The following is a 13,801-nucleotide window of genomic DNA, read 5'->3' as shown; positions in this document are numbered from 1 at the left end:
CTGAATGAAAAGTACTAAGAGCTTCTTGTTTTGTTTTCATGGTGGCCTTCTGTGGAGGGAGAGACTGTTAATATTGGTAACTACAGCAATGGAGAGCAGCATCCCTATATATTACTGAGTCAGTGGGTGTGTAGTTTTTAGGTACCCAGGAAAAAGCTTTTTACGCAATGAGTTAAGCTCTTTGCTATTTGAGGGTTTTGAAGATGTCTCTGGAGGTGGTTGTACTGCAGTCTGTTTGGACACATTACTGAATACCTGCCAGGTGTCTGCATCTGACTGAGCGGGCTGTTTTGCAGAATCCTGCTGGAAGGAAAACTGGTCACAGAGGTCTGTTTGAACACTTGGGATGATGGGAGAAAGGAACAAACCAAATTTTTATGGAGTCCCATCCTACAGGTCACAGAAAGTAATTTGCAAACATTGAGGAAAAGTCAAGGAAAAGAGAGGTAACATGGTCCATCCAGCTCCTAAAGCATCTGTGAAAAATTACATAGCCCAGATGGCTGAAATTATTTTCACATTCATTGCACATGCAGTCTGGTTTTAGCTATCTCCAGTGCAGTCATTCTCCTGATCTATGGAAGTTATTCCCCCCTCAGTGCATGAGCATGTTTCCCATTCACATAAATAAGAGTTATGTCTTTCTATCCAGGGAGAGGGGATTTTATTTGTCTAGTGCCTAAGCAGCTTCTCACAGGACTGTTTTCCTCCCACATTCTCAGTTGTGTTCAGCTCTCCTGACCTCTGTTTTCTTTGTTTTGATCTGTTTGAACTTTTATATTTCAGGCAATAAATGTTAGTAAACTATGGAAGAGGTGACAGGCTAGAAATAAGATCCTTACTAGGTTAAACCACCTCAACCTAAAATATGAGAGGTGGCTAAAAAGAGAGAAAAAAAAATGGAAAGTTTTGCAGCATAGATGTAATTTGATTTTATGTTATGATATCATCACATTTTCCTCTCTCCTTTCCCCTGGTACCTATCAATGAGAACCTTGTTTTGCTGTATGTGGGAAAGTTTGCTCTTATTTCCAGGGCTGCTGTCAATTGCTTTTAAAGTATCTGTCATAAGGTACTATTCAAGCAGAGCCAGGGATGACTATGGCTATCACTGCTCAAGTGATTTCTTTCGTGGGAGTTCAGGTGGTTTAATTAATGGAGTGCAATACTGATGAACAGGGTGCCTCAGCCCAAACAGGCACTGGTGCTGCACTAGCAATGACAGGGTCTCATTTTGACGTCACCCATTTATTTTCCAAGACTATTGCTGGGAGGGTGGAGCTAAGGTTTACCCAACATTAGGTTTGATGTACCAGGGTTTTTGAAGCAAAAGTCTGTCAAGTTGGAATAGTCAAGTTTTGCCATTTGTTCACTTGGTTATAGGCATGCAGTGATGAGGTTAGGTGTGCTCTTTCTCCCTGTGACTTTGTTGCTGATCTGTCTGCTTCTTGTCCCCTTTTTTTTTTTTTTTTTTTTTTTTTGGGGGGGGGGAAGAGGGAAGAGACAGAAGAAGAGGAAGAAAGCAGCAACAATTTTTTATTATTTTTAGTTTTTTCATCTTAAAAAAAAATAAAATTTCTTTTTATTACTCTGTTACTGTTACAGACCAGGCCTTCCAGCCATTCCAACCTGTCTCCTTCTGTGTGACAGAAACTGTCATATAACTTTCTGATTATGATATTTCTTTTTGCTTTTTCTATCTCTTCTCTTTGCAGGCAAGTTCTCCTAACATGCTCATTGCCTCGTTAATCAAACAAATTGATATGCAGCCACCTTGGGAAACAATTATATAACTGGAGAGACCAGGGAGAAGGCAGGGGAGGTTTTAACAGCACACAGTCAGTAGCAATGTGGGATGAATGAGCTCCTGGATCACGCTGCAAGCCTGTTAGCATCCCCTTGGCTGGCTCCTGTATGAATCAGGGTCAGCTAAAACCACTGGGAAGGGGGCTTGTACTTGTACTCTTAAGCGAGTGCTCTATAGGGTCCTTGGTCACAGTAGCTCTAGAATAACTTGGCATCGGCTTATGGATAGACCCTGCTCCTTTGCATCCTCTGTACTGATGAAAAGCAGTTTTCCCTCAATTCCTTGTGGCGCTGGACAAGCGTCCTATTTGCCCGGCCGCTCCCCGGGTTATCAGGGGCTGCACAAGAAGCAGATTAGGGCCATTCACACCGGCAGTTTCCTTAGTGCCTTTGCGAGACTGATAACCCCTGGCGGAGCGGCAGTGACGCCAGCAGGCAGCAATCTCGTCCCCAGGGAGAGCTGCCTGCTCTGCATGTGTGTTTATCCCCGCAGGTGTGGCTCCTGGAAACCCTGGCTCTCCCTCTGGATTTTGGCGCCTGCAGGAGTCTCCCAGATCGGTCATCACGGCTTGTCCGGCTCCAGCCATTCTCCCTGGGGAGCCTCTTCTGGGCAGGATCTAGGGAAGTGTTGCTCAACAGCAGCCTCATCCTTCACAGGTGGCCTTATGGCGCTGCCAAGGGGTATGTGCTGAGCCAGCCTGGCTGTGCCACAGCACGGCCCGCACCCGTTTCCTCCCTGCTGCCTGGCAGCCTGTTGGGAAAGGTGTTGGCTTCAGAAAACAAGACGGGCTAGGTGAGCAAACAAGAAGAGGCATGAGAACAGCTAGGTGTAATTCCTGAGCACTTCAGCGCTGCAAGTCGGAAGGCAGGGCGCAGCCCGAAGAGGCCGGGATGGTGGCAGGGACGTGTGCCCACCCGGGTGTGCAAGCTGTGCGCTCCACAGCCTCAGCCACAGCAAAGAGCCTGCCCGGCCCCGGGGCTGCGCCTCGCTTTCCGCAAAGGTCCTTCCCACAAAGGCAGCACTTCATCTACTGTCCTCACCTTCGGGAAGCTGCGAAAGCAAAGTTTGAGGATTTTTGCACATGGCTGTGAATGTATATTAGCTTGCTTGGCCCAGGATATAGTGAGCCACTGAGAAGGAGTGTTTACTGAAGTGTACCCTGGCATCCTTATCCTTCCTTTGCAGCTGCTATTTACCAGACAGCGTTTGTGGTGAATGTAGCTGGCAGGAAACATCGTCTGGAATGAACTGGATGAGTTAAAGAATTTTTCACACTAACATTGTTGCAGGCATTTGAAAATACTTCACATGAGGGCATATTTTTGTAACACTGAATTAAATTAACGTTGCATGAAGCTGGCTCAACTAAATCGAATTTACCGTCAAAATGTTTGGTGTTTTTATTTTCGTTCCCTGCCTTGTTTACAGCTCCTCTGTGTTAGGCTCTGTGTTGCAGAGAGATCATCTCCATCCACTCTATTGACACGTTGTATCACAAATGTGGCAGCAGCACAGCTGATTCATCTGTGCTGGGTGGGGGGTGTGCTTGGGGGGTGGAGGGTGAGATTTAGACTTTCTCTTGGCAATTTAAGAAACTGATTATGAAAATGCACATATTCCAGTTTTAGTCAAAATGGCCTGCTATGACACTATTTCTTTAAGAAACTTAGATTGCTTAACTAGAATGGGAATGTCTTCTTTAAACATTGCTGGAATAAAGTAGCAGGATTGTTTCTTCTATAGGCTGTTCCGAGATTGAGAAATTCCTTTCTCCATTCTGGGCTTTAACTTGACAGTCAGATATAATTATTTTTCTTGTAGTTTGGTAACCCATGACTGGAATTTTTTCTTTATTTAACTATTATTCCAGAAACTGAGAAAACTGCTTAAAAATAGATCTAAAAATAGATCAGATCCCACAAAAACAGACAGCCATCGATATGCATGTCACCCCACCATGCTGAGTCTTTCTTTGTAGGTTGTGCAATCTACTTCTTCCTTTACCCATTGCCTTTGTTTTCTTACTTTGTTCCTTGTTCAGATTTCATGTGGTACTGTTATTCTCTATTTTTTTCTTGAGAAAGTTTCTAGCAGATTGTGGTTGGTATAGCTGTATGGGAACAGACTATTTTGGTCAAGTTATTTATTTGAATTGGGACTCTCTAAAACCCCCTCCTTGTCATCAATCTAACAGAGATGTTCTGACAATGTATTAGTCATTACTGGGGTGACATGAAGCAGAGTGTAGTTCTGGAAACGCCCTTCCAGTGAAAGACACTGAGCTTTAAACCCTCTTCACAGATGCGCAGAGCTGTACTAGCCATGCCTAATTCCCTTGCATGCTTAATAGGCCTTTTGCCTATAAATCCCCATGTGCCATTGAGATACTGGATCTTAGTTGTAGGGCTGGATTTAATGGGAAGCCTGCATGTCTCCAGTTTATCTCACAGCTCCCACCCTCAGTGTTGCTTATGGAGATGGGTGGGGTGCACTGCTGCTGCCACCCTGGTAAAAGCAGCAGAGGGAAAAGATTTCGCTGCTCAACACCCAGAAACAGGCTAAGAGCTGAGGCTTTGTCTCCAGAGCTCTGACAGCAGCATGGCCATGCAACAGATGAAGTAAACAAACCAACAATACAGGCATTTTTGTACAGAATAAGTCTGTAATTCTTCCTGACAGCATGACTCGGAATTTGAGTTGTCATTCTTTGTATTGTTCCTTATTTAAAAAGAAAGAGAAAGCAGAACAAGGAATAATACAAATGAGACAGCCTGGGGCTTGTGCTTGCCTATAGGATATTCTTAAGGTTCTGTTGGCATTACAAACTGGAACTATTTTGTAACCAGGTCCCTGAACCCAGCTGTATTCTTAAAGCAGTTGGGCCTTAAAGTCTGACATGCTTCTTTGATTTATCCAACCAGGACTGTTATGCAGACTAATAACCAGGAATCCACAACCAACCACTTACCAAGACTAATTCATTGACCACTCAATGTACAGAGTTTTCCTTAGCTGGTTGATGCAGCTCACAGTCATACAGAATAGCATCTGTGTATTAATGCCCTCTCCTTTTCAGCCCTAGGTGAGGTTCAGGCAGGAGGATGTTGGGTGGGCTGCGGCAGGGATGCACACTGCTGCCCCTGGGCACTCTGAGCAGGGAGTCCTGTCTGTGGCAGGCTGCCAGGCTGGATTCTTCCTTGACTGTCCCTGCCAGGCAATAGCTTCGGGCACGAGCCCATGGCCAGAAGGCTGCTGGAAGGGTGCATGAAGCTGACAGGAATTTCAGACAGCAGTTTGTTGCAACCCTAATTCAGTAAAGCTTCAAAAATTTGCATTAGATGAATTTGGAGCCCTCTCTGGTAATTTGGAGTGCAAAATCCATAGTGTATGCACAGAAAAGCCAAGATGGATTTTGGGAGATAACCTTTTCTGCCTTACTCCAGCAGAGGCTCGCTATGCCTCTGAAAAGCAGTCCTCGGGCTTGCTGAAGTATCAAGGATGGGGATGTTTCACAAAGATACATCAAAAGAATATGGAGTTATACACACCTGAAAGCACACAAACTCCCAGCCAAGGGGTAACAATTTTGTCTTATCTGCATGGTAACCTACTCACCTGGCCAAGGAAGTCTTCTGGAGCATTCCCTTGGCTGAGGCAGGGGGGTATGGCTGCAGGGAAGCCCTGCACAAGGGGGCACATGACATAAATCCTTATTCCACTTTTCAAGACTGTGTAAACCTCAACTGGGCAGCCTGGAAGGTCTCTCATTCAACTAGACCATTTCTGTTTACACATCTGTAGCATTTAAACATTGCAGGATTGTTTAAATGCATTTAATGCATTTATGTTTATGTTTAAATAAATAAACAATGCATAGATTTTGTTTAAAGGCATAAACATTGCATGACAAACTCAGTTCACCGTCTTAAATAATTGGGGGATTTGGCCTGAAGCAAACAAACTGACAGTGGAGGAATTAAGGGGAACCACAGAATACCTCTCCATTATTGACAGGTAATAGATAACAGATTAACTTTATTGGCAGATAAATGAATAAATGATTAAGAGTCATATCCATTAATGGCAACCAGCAAACATCTACCCCACTTAGTCTCTTGATACAGTTTATGAAGTCAGTGCCTGGATGCCCAGGAATGCTTCTTGCCTCCCTCTTGCAGCAGGAGGTGGGAAAATGAAGTGGAGAAGCAGCAACAAGAAGGTGGTGCCTGAGAGAAGGAGGAGGCATGAGGGACTCTGGAAGGCAAGTCAGATGCAATTAAAAAGTCTTTGACTGAGAGACAGGGAAAAATGAGGAAGCAAGATCACAAAGGCATACAGCAAGAGGGGCAAATGGGAGCAGACACACATTCTGCTACAGGAGGGCATTAAAATGTCCTGGTCAGGAGATGTGGAGGGGAAACATAAGGGAACACACAAATAATTTATCTAGAGCAGACTGTGGCAACCAGTGAGGGTCAAAGGATGGAGGCACAACAGGAGGAAAAGGGTCACCCATGAGTAAATGCCTCATGCTCACAGACCCAGGTACCTGGGTGCAGGTACACAGTTTGTGGTAATTGGGAGTGGGGCTGTGGCTGAGCCTCATCCCCAATGGGCTGCAGCTGTGAGGAGCAGGTGAGCAGCATTGAAGGTAATGAGACCTGGAGTGCCCAGGTGCACTGACCAATCACCAGAGGCAACAGAGGGCACACAGGTGCAGTGCATTAACATGAGCGGTATAAAAGGTTGGGCTAAAGAACAAGAAGGCTTAGTGCTTGCAGTCTTCTGAAGTGATGTGGTGTTACTGTGTGTGGGCCAATGCTTGAAGCCTTCTGATGTGGTATGGTGTTACTGTGTATGGGTTGAAGCATTCTGAAATTGTACGATGCTACTCTGTGTATCGTGGCTGTGTCAACTGCAATATGTGCTGTGGCTTATGCTGTGACACCTGGAGGTGATAGAGAAGTCTACACTAGGGGGACACAGGGTACACATCGGATTGGTGGCATGGGGACACCATGCTAAGCTGCAGGAACTTCTTGTGTGGCACTGGGAGAAGTCCAGTCCTTTTCTCCCCATGTCTTTATTGTCTGATGCATAGTAGAGTCAGCATATGCAGTGAGACTGTCCTCAGCAGTGCACTAAACAACACTGATAGCAATACAATTTTCTCAGGGGTTTCTTATTATGCATTTGTTATTTTCAATAAGTATAAGGTGGGAGAGTCAGCTAAAGGTAGTTCACTGGCTTACTTCCTATTCATATTTAAAATTTGGAAGCTTAAGCCTTTTCTTTCTAATGTTGTTGGCTGTTCAGCAGAGGTTGTAAAGCTTTGCTTTCAGTGGGGAAATTGATCATCTTGAAAACTGAAAATTGGTTCTGCCTGACACTGTCATACAAGTAAGACAGAGTGTAGTGCATACTGTTCTTTTTGTCCCTTTTATGCTATAGATTTCCTAGTGTGGGGTAGTTGTACTAAGTTCATGAATGCACACTCATTTTTAATTGGGTATTTGTTCACAAACATACAAAGCATATGGAAGTCTTGTTAAGAAGGATTTAGTTGCTTTGTAACTATATACAAACATTTGAATACTTGAATCAGACTGAATCATGAGGTTAAAAATAGATTGGTCAAGTCTTCAGATTTACTTTCTAAATTTTAAACCCTGTGGAGGCATATGGAAGAATTTAAAGTTAGTTCACTTTAATCTCTTTCTCTAATACCAGAAGGAGTAAACAAGGGGTTTCCTTTCCTTTTCTTTTAATGAAAACAGGAGATTCTCAAGACTTGAAATGAAGTCCTGAGAAGAGGCAACAGCTTGTTTCCTGCTTCCTTCCCATTTTGTTTCTGCCAGGGACCCTCAACTGTTGGGCTTGGCCCCCAACCCTCCTGCACCCTCATCCCATATGCTGTCTTTTCCCTGGTGCTTCTGTTTCTTGTCTCCCATGGACAGTTGGCATTGTGCTTGGATGTGCTTAGGCTGCTCCTGCTCACTTTGGCTGCAAGGCCATTGCCACTGAATGTAAACGTGGATGTAAATCCCTGGTCTGGACTGTGAGAATGGCAGCTGTTTGGAGTATGCATCTCATCTAATCTCAGCCCTTTTTCCTCTTCACACAGCAGCAGGGATGGTTGGTGGGGTCGGGATGTTGTGCAGTTGTAGCCTGTGCTGTTTGTCCCTGTAATACTAAGGTGAGGCCCTCTTTGTCATTGTAGGAGTGTAGCAGAACCCGACCTCCAGGAATTGCCCAATTTAATAGCTGCAGATGAAAAGGTATAGCAGCTGGAAAGAGCTGCTGCTAGAGCATAGCTTTGCTTTGCAAATTCAAGAATTGCCAAGTTGCAAAGGTGAGCTTATGCAAGTAATGGGGTGTGGGGCAATTATTTAAAATCATCAGTCACCATCTGTAGAAAGTGGTTTTCTGCCACTTCTGGTACTTCAAAACAGCAATGCCATTTTTGCTCTTCTAAGAAGGACATCAAGACATTTTTAACATGAAAGGATGAAGTCTGAGGGAATCACTGACTTGCAACTGTGTAGTGGGACTTTACATATGACACTCCATCTCAGAATCATTTTTCCCCTTTTGAACTTGTAGTGATATGTCTTTGATAGAGTTAAAAAGGTATTTTAGAAAATTATATGCAGGGATCTTGCTAAAGGTCCAACATTTAAAATCTTTCATAAGTGTGTGTGGGTATATGCCTAAGAGAAATTTTTCTGTGTATGTAGGAATAAGTCACACAGTTTTCAACACATTTACTTGCTTTCTGCATTCCAAGCTCACTTTCATTTGTGCAACTACAAAACTTCTACTGTTTTTAGTCCTAGATAAGATTCAGAGGGCCACAACAAATTGGCAGTACAGTCCTTATCTGTCTTCATAACCGGCAGGACTTGGGTTGGTCCAGTCTGGAGGGGAAGCTGTGAAGGGACTAGCCTGGGCTGGGCCAAGGCTGTAGTCTCTGGGTGAAGGGTTCCCTCAGGGTGATGCTGGAGTGCTGCTGGGGAGCAGGGCTGGCTGCTCCCTTCTCAAGCTGGAGAACCTGTGTATTCCGGGTGCAGACCTGCCACCCTGGTGCTCTGGCAGTCAGCGTTAGCGGCAGCTGCACATGGTGGTGGAAGTGACACATGTCTAGCAGGAAAGGAAGAAGGTGTTTTCAAAGGGGGGCTGCAGCCAGATAACTGCAGCTGTGTGGCTCTGCCTTTGTTTGAAATGTAGTGCTGGGGAATCAGCAAGGCCTTTGGCTCAGCTCCTGTGAGCCTTTGTATGTGCCTGTCAATAGACTTTTTCATATTTTAAGGAGTGGTTACCCAGCATTTTTAGGACACATGGCTCTTCCTCAGGAATGGGACTGTTTGGCTTGTTGATGCTTTTCATCTGGAGTATGAAGTACTGCTTTGAAGGCTGATGGGGTTTCTTGCCCTCTCTGGGTCTGGAAGTTGATGGAGAAGTGAGTGGCACAGATGCTTTGGAGAACGGTCTAGGCTGTAAAGAAGAATAAACTTAATAATCCTTGTCAAGGCAGTTACTGTTCATCAGTGTCAGATGGTAAGTCACTGAGATCACTTCATCTTCATATATTTCTATATTGTATCTTCAAATTATAGACTACATTGATGCTTTTTTAGAAATCTATCATATAGTTAATTATAGCTGAATTTAGTAGTTCCTGGCATTGAATATTGCTTTCAAACTGGTTTCACCTGAGATAGAAGCATTACAGATCTGCTGCTTCCTCTCATCTTACCACAAAAGGTAACAAATTAAATTAGACAGTTAATTATCATTACAGGTAAGATTTAGGTGTTGGTTTATATGTTTAATTTATCCCCTAGAATGAAATATGGATAAATATGAACATGAGGAGTGTTTAAATTGAAAGGAAAGGATATGATAAATACAAATTTTGAGAAGTAAGATGTGCATAAAAAGTTAGTTATGCAGGATATTGTTTTCTCTCTCTGCTTTAAATACTAGTGAAAATTTCCTTCTTGAATTTAGCTTGAATTCAGATTGCTTTCTGTTTGCTACATCTTCTAATTAGTCACCTATTGACATTGTTTTAGAGACAAGAGAAACTGAATGTTGCTTCTATGTGTTCACTTGGTTTAGATCTAATTTTCTGTTTAGGGCACCCACATGGGAGATAATAAAAAAAACTTCAATGATTCATTGGGTGGCTGAAGCTGTTAGTACTCCCCAGGGATGGCATGAGAAATGAAATCTCAATTGAGTGACTTTCCCTTACAAAGTAAAGCCTTTGAATCAGAGCATACCTCTGAGCCTTTTGTCTGCCAAATGGGTGGGGGTAATTCAGTTGAGAAAATGCAGTCAAGATGTGAAAAAACGTGCCTGGGGGCATCCAATGTTTCCAATGATACACGGATGTTAGCAACATGCTGAGCTTTAAGATCCCAGAGCACACTGCGACAGAATATTCCCTTCTCAGTCTCTGGGAATTAAATTAGGTGTCAAACCAAAGGCCTTTAGGGAACTAAAATCAGCAAACGTTTGGTTTTCAGTTGGAACTTTTACATGACTTACAAACTTTCTGTGTGTGAAAGCTTATGGTAATATGGTTCTCTGCTGGCATTGAAATGAGGACTTGTCACTATTTTAATGGCAGTGCCTTTTGCCATGAGCCAGTTGTAACTTTTAACTCAGAAGATTAAAAAAAATTCAGACTATACTTCAGCAAAATGAATTCTAAAAAGTTTGAAAATATGACGTGTACTTTATAGTATTTTACAGTATATACACTTTATAATAGATGGCATAAAATTGATCTTAAGATTTCTTAATTCCTCAAATTATGTGTAGACCTGAACTGAATTATTTTTAAAGTTCCAGCAGAGACCCCTGTTCCAACTAAATCCACAAGTTGATCATTTCACATATTCTGTTACATAAAAATTTTAAATAATGAAAAAGAATTGAAGCTAAATGTGTATTCCTCTGAAAGGAGAAAGTAGACAAAGTCAACAAAAGTGAAATATATTGTAGTTGTGGTATACATTTGTTTTAAATGAATTTGAAGTACACCACTTTGAATATCTTGCATGAAGGTATTGCTATGGAGGGAGGATCTCCTTAGTGCAGATTGTTTATTTTAAGATAAAATAATAAAAAAAAAAATAGAGAAACTGGATCTTATTCTATGGTTCATCATAAAATATGAAGAACATCTTTAATGCTTTCAATTTTCTTCCTCTTATAGACTGTTGTAAATAGGCAATATTCTTGATCTCAGCTGCTCAAGTTTAGGCGAGGTCTCCTGAATAATGAGAATTCTGCTGTAAGTAATTCTACCCCAGTACATTTTTGTTTCTCTTAATGCTCAGTGGATTTTTTTCAGTATTTGAAATATGCTGAAATTGTATTTTCATGCACTGTAAATTCAAGAGGACTAAAGACCCCTGCTTTCCTCTCCATTTCCATTAAAAAAAAAAAGCCTATGTAGCTTCATGTAGAGGGGCAAGGAAATGTCAACTGTCATAAATTCTTAGGTTGAAGATCTTCCAGCTGAGCTAGTGGTAACTCCCAGGCAATTGGTTTTTTTAGAAGGACATGTTTTGTAGACCTAATAACTAGACCTCTAGGTTATTTAAGGTGTTCGCCTCTGGACTCTTCATAACTGGTTGAGATAAGTGCAGCGTCAGGAATGAGTCTCATAGCCCAGATGATGGAGGTCTTGTAATGCTGAGGAGAGCAAAAGATTTATTTTATGTGCCGTCTGTTAATAAATCTTTATTTAATGGTTGCTTTTCTATGACAGCAGGAAAGAAGTTGACTCATGTTCAGCCTGAAGCCTGCAGATCCTTTTGTGAGAACTGCCGCAGGGCCAGCTGTCTCCCATCCCCTGCTTATCCTCCGAACTTATTTCTTCCCAAGTGAAGTATTTTGCAACAATATGTCCTTTTTTGCATACTGCTTCCCCTTTGTCTTAGCCCATTTCTCCAATTTCCATATCCATCTGTGTATCTAATCTGCTCTCTGTTATTCCTGCAGCTCCTAGCTTTCTGCAGTCTGAAAACTCAGAAATCAGGTTGCATCATCATCATCAACATACATGGTCCTCTCTTACTCATGGTTTTTAGTGCTTTCTGCTGTCCTCTGCAGGCTCAGGCACTTCTTGCAAATTTCTGCTGAGCACCATGATCTGAAGAGGATGGTCACTGAGGCCCCAGAAGAGCCTCAAAATGGATGTCTTGGTCACAAGACTCCAAATGTGAACAGTTCCTAAACAAGTACACTGTAAGAATATTGAATAGTGTCAAAATGTCTTGATCCATCTTTCCAGTTTGATGAGGATCTACTGGCAATTACTTTTTGATGTGGCTTCCTTGTCCTGCACAGTTTCATGCAGATCATTCTCTTCATGAATATGCCATGTGAAGCAGCATTGGGAACCATATAAAAATGGAGCTGTATCTTATTTGCTTTCTTCTTATTTGTAAGGTGTATTATTGAACAAAAGTTAACTTTATTTGACAATAATTTACAAAGTTTCTCACAAAGGCAAGTGACCTCAAAATCTTTACATGCTTACAAAATAGTATGTGTGATTCTTTTCAGACTGAAAGATCAGTGGGGGCCCTGTGAAACCTACTTTTGGCCCATAGAGATAAACATTTACTTGCCTTTTCTCTGTCCTCTGCACTGTTGTGCCTGGATCTGTGCTACTGACCTCTCCAGATTTGTGTGGAGGAGGATTTTGTTGTCTGTGGCTATGACAGCCGGAGGGCAGAGGCAGCGTGGAGTGGACCGGGGTGCCGGTGTGTGGCAGCCCTGCAAGGGCCTGGCGAGCCTGCGTCAACCCAGACTGCTCTGGTGACCTCTCTGGGGTGCAAGGATTCCATTTTTCTACCTGTTTCATGCCCAAACCACATCTGCCATGACCCCTTCCTCTCACATATCAAAGATACGCTTAGTGGCCTGTGGTGTTTGTGTTTCAGCAGCATTTGGATAGTTAGGTCTTTCTCCTTTCCAGCAGGTTCTGCTGTGTGTGATACTATTCAGGAAAAATTTTTATTCAGCCTGCTTTATACCTGTTGTAGTCATCTGAAGTGGGTGTTGAACAGTATCAAAACTTTTGTTATTTTCCTCCCTTTTTAATGTCCCCAAACTAACTGGGCTTTCTACTCATCTTTCTGAGTTTGGGATGAGTTTAGGTTACCTCTGAAATACAACAAGCCTCACCCCTGCCTATCATTCCCAAACAAGCTGTACATTTTCTGTATTAGTACTTCAGTTGTGTGAATTCCAAGAAAGTTTCTCTTGTGCTGGGTAAATTTCTTACTTTTTTTTTAGCAATAAGACATCCGGTTTATTGTGGTTTATTCTTCATGGTGATTTTATTAGCACACAGGCTTTTAATATGATGGCCAGAGTTTGCTATTTGTTCTTGTCCCTTTTGTGACCTTACAGTGAACTCCAGTATCTCTTTTCCCCTCTTCATAGTTTGTGCTCTTTTTTTCCTTTTTCCATCATTTTGTCTGGGTTTTGACTGTTACTCTGCATTGTTTTAGTTGAGAGGGGAGAATTTAGTTCACTTTTTCTGTCTTTCTTCACTAGATGGATAACAGCAGAATAGCAGGGAATCTGTCCTGGAGCCATAATTCCATGATCAAAGAAGTCAAAGCATTCTTGACAGTGTCCTCTGCACAGCCTGTGCATGCAGCCCCATCACATCCATGTGCATGTGTGCCCCTCTTTGCCTGGTGTTTCACTTGAGTTGGTAGGGTCTAAGGTGATGCTGAGGCAGCCCCTGCACCTTCTTGCTTAGCCTAATTATTGTCCAAATGTGTCCCACTTTCCCTAGGAAAACATGGCTTTGTTTTTATGCATTACCCGTTTCATTTTTTGAAGTAAGAGAAGCTTTCAATCCTTCCTGAAAGAGACCAGAACTCTGCATGGCAGGTGGTCACTGAAGTGCCTGAGCACCTGGAGAGGAGCAGAAGCACTTCCCACACAGACAGGGCATGT

General features: G+C 42.7%; 1 protein-coding gene across 3 annotated transcripts in view; it reads left to right on the top strand.

Moving 5' to 3' along the window:
• The window catches only part of SASH1 (SAM and SH3 domain containing 1), a 190,208-nt gene that overhangs the window by 39,293 nt on the left and 137,114 nt on the right, over positions 1 to 13,801 (top strand). Inside the window, exon 1 of one of the 3 annotated variants that reach the window (XM_053973149.1) lies at positions 11,657 to 11,706. The exons of the other annotated variants lie outside the window; for them this stretch is intronic. The gene's annotated coding sequence lies outside the window, so the exon portion shown is untranslated. Of the gene's footprint in view, positions 1 to 11,656; positions 11,707 to 13,801 lie in introns of those variants that run through there. 3 annotated transcript variants of the gene reach the window in all.

This window comes from Vidua macroura, chromosome 3, assembly GCF_024509145.1.
Source record: "Vidua macroura isolate BioBank_ID:100142 chromosome 3, ASM2450914v1, whole genome shotgun sequence".
Lineage (NCBI taxonomy): Eukaryota > Metazoa > Chordata > Aves > Passeriformes > Viduidae > Vidua > Vidua macroura.
This window is presented reverse-complemented; position numbering and strand designations above follow the sequence as displayed.